Consider the following 3,533-nt stretch of genomic DNA (forward strand, 5'->3'; position numbering starts at 1 on the left):
CATGAAAGAAACTATATTTGAGCAAAGAACTGATTGAGGTGAGAGAATGATTTATGAGGAAATTTGAGGGCCAAGTACTCAGGCAGAGGGACAAGCAAGCACCAAGATCCTGAGGCAGGAAGGGGCTTGGCAGGTTTGAGGATCAGCAGGAAGCCCAATGTAGTAGAGCAAAGTAAATGGAGGGGAGATTCGCAGGAAAAGTTTTGGCAAGATAGGAATAGACATAGAGGAGAAAGAGAGGATAGTATGAAAGATAGAGATTGAAAGAGTCAAGAAAGGGGCACCTCAGTGGCTCAGTCAGTTAGGCGCCTGCCTTCAGCTCAGGTTGTTATCCTGGGGTTGCTAGATGGAGTCCCACATCAGGCTCCCTGATCAATGGAAAGCCTGTTTCTCCCTCTGCCCCTCACCCCGCTTGTTCTCTCTCTCTCAACCCGATAAATAAAATCTTAAAAAAACAGAAAGAGTCAAGAAAGATCCAGAAGTTAAAAAGAAAAGGCAAAATGATACTATCTGCAATTTATAAAGTATAATTTCCATTATATTTACACAGTTGATCCTTGAACAATATGGGTTTGGCTTGTGCAGATTCACTAATCACAGATTCCTTTTTTGATAAATACAGTACTATAGATGCATTTTCTCTTCCTTATGATTTTCTTTCCTCTACTGACTTTATTGTAAGAATACAGTATATAATACATATAACCTACAAAACATGCATTAATCAATGGTTTATGTTATCAATAAGGCTTCCAGTCAACTATTAGTTGACTGGAACTACTAGTTCCAGGCTACTAGTAGTTAAGTTTGAAGGGAGTCAAAAGTGGTATGTGGATTTTTCAACTGTGTGGGGGGATCTGTACCTCTAACCTCCCATTCCTCAAGGATCAACTATATAATATTCATATGTATACATATATTTTTATTATGAAAACTTCAAACACAAAAGTGAACAAAAAGCTATGATATTTATTATCATTGTGTAACAAATCACTACAAAACCTAGTGTCTTTTTTTAAAGATTTTATTTATTTATTTGACAGAGATCACAAACAGGCAGAGAGGCAGGCAGAGAGAGAGGAAGGGAAGCAGGCTCCCTGCCAAGCAGAGAGCCCGATGCAGGGCTCGATCCCAGGACCCTGGGATCATGACCTGAGCCGAAGGCAGAGGCCCTAACCCACTGAGCCACCCAGGCACCTCTAGTGTCCTTTTAAAAAAAGATTTAATTTATTCATTTGCGAGAAAGGGAGAGCATGAGGCAGGAAGGGGCAGAGGGAGAAGCTGACTCCCTGCTGAGTAGGGAGTCTGATGCAGGACCCAAGACCCTGAGATCACGACCTGAGCCAAAGGAAGACCCCTAACTGTCTGAGTCACCCAGATGTCCCAAATCTAGTGTCTTAAAACAAAAAGTATATTATTTCCCGAGATTCTGAGGGTTGACCGGACATTTCTTCTCACCTCTCCAAGGGTTACTCATGCCACGGCCTTCAGCTGGGACTTGACTCTCCTTTGCAAGGCCTCTCCATGGGCTTGCTCACAGCGTGGTCATCTTAGAGTTCTGAGAGAACAAAAGTGGAAGCTTCTAGTTCTCTGAACAACTGGACTTCGAGCTGGCCCAGCATCATTTCTGCAACAAAGATGTCACAAACCAGACAGACCAAAGCCACATATCAGCACAGACAGGAGACACTGGTAGCCAGTTTTAGAGACAATGTACCCCAAGTGCTTATCATATACCAGCTCCGGGGGGGGGGCGGCTGGGTGGCTTAGTCAGTTAAGCGTCCAAGTCTTGATTTCAGCTCAGGTCATGATCTCATCGGGGTCCTGAGATGAAGCCCCCTCCACCCTAGGCATGGCATTTGCTTAAGATTCTCTCTCTCCCTCTGCCCCCCCTCCCTCTAAAAACAACAACAAAACATATACCAGGTCCTGTCTTGAGAACTGTGGATATTCATCTAATTCTAAAGCATCCCTGTGACATGGGTATCATCCCCATTTTGCAGGACACACAGCTAAGATTGCAGAGCTAGACGTGAACACAGGTCCATCCCTAACCCAGGGTGTATGTGTGCTATATTCCACACAAAAATAGTCAGTGGCCATGGCAATATTTGGACCAAGGTCTTTGGAGTCCCAAATTGTGAGATGTAATTATTTAGTTACATACTATTTATAGTTTAACTTTATATATGTCTTAAAATAATATATATAATTTTTAATGATGTAATACATGTTAACTAATTGAACTTAATATACCTCATTTTTAATTGGTGGTGAATAGAGATATGTAAAGGGTAAAGTAAACAGAAACAGAGAGAAGCAAAAAGGAGAAAAGAAAAACGCATGCACTTGAAAGACAAAGACCAGGATATAGACCAGTGAGATACAGAGAGAGAAGCAAAGACTCAGAGTGAAAGAGATTGATGGAACCACAAAACTTTATTTAGCATGGAAGTTCCATGAGGGCAGGCATTTTGTCTGTTTTGTTTTTATTACACCCTCAATACTTACAGCAGGACATGGCACTCAGTCGGCACTCAATATATGCAGACAGGAAACTAGCCTGGACAAGCAGGTGCCTGCAATTCCCAAAGCCACCGTTAGGTGGCAGTATCCCATGCCCTGAAACCTCCAAATGCCTAAATCAGAAAGACCAGCCGTGGTGGATTTGCCTCCACAAGTCCCTGACTTTCATGAAGGATGTCTTCCTCCTGGCGCAGCCCCGCCTTTCCCTGCACAAGCCCGGGGCGACGAGTGACCTTTCCGCCTGAGACACCCTCTTCTCTCCCCTCCACCACCCTGCCCAGTTAAACAACCCTTTGTCCTTAGCCCCTTCCGGCTGGGCCCCAAGGCACCTGGGTCCTTTCCAGGCCCGGAGATGGGGCTGGGATGAAGGTGGGGCAGCTGGGACGAGGCCAAGGAAAAGTCCCAGGGACTTTGGAATCAGTACTTCTAGCCTTCCTCGACCAGGACTATGTGATCCAGCCCCTCCCCCTTCAAATCCCCCCATCCCCTCCTCCCTCCGACCCAGAGTCCTGCCCCCTACTCCCTCCTCTCTCAGACCCAGGAGTACAGGCCCCAACCCCCTATCCCTCAGACCCAGGAGTCCAGGCCCAGCCCCTCTTCCCTCAGACCCAGGAGTCCAGGCCCCCAGTCCCTCCTCCCTCAGACCCAGGAGTCCATACCCCCTCCCCCTCCTACCTCAGACCCCTAGATCCAGTTCTCCAGCCCCTCCTCCCTCGGACCCAGGAGTCAAGGCCCACAGCCTTCCTCCCTCAGACCCAGTAGTCCAGGCCTCCAGCCCCTCCTCCCTCAGACCCAGGAGTCCACACCCCCAGTCCCCTCCTCCCCTCAAAGTCTCATGCAGCAGCCCACCCCCTCCTCTGAGAGGAGCAACCTAGGCAGAGAGGTCCTCTGGTGTTTCTCCTCCCTCTCTTTTACAGAGACCCCTCTCCCTCTCCACTCCCCCTTTCAGGGTTGGGACCAAGGGCTGAGTCACAGGAAGCTCTGGGGCCCTGAGTCACCCCCACCCC

This window comes from Mustela nivalis (assembly GCF_964662115.1).
Source record: "Mustela nivalis genome assembly, chromosome: 18".
NCBI classification, from domain to species: domain Eukaryota; kingdom Metazoa; phylum Chordata; class Mammalia; order Carnivora; family Mustelidae; genus Mustela; species Mustela nivalis.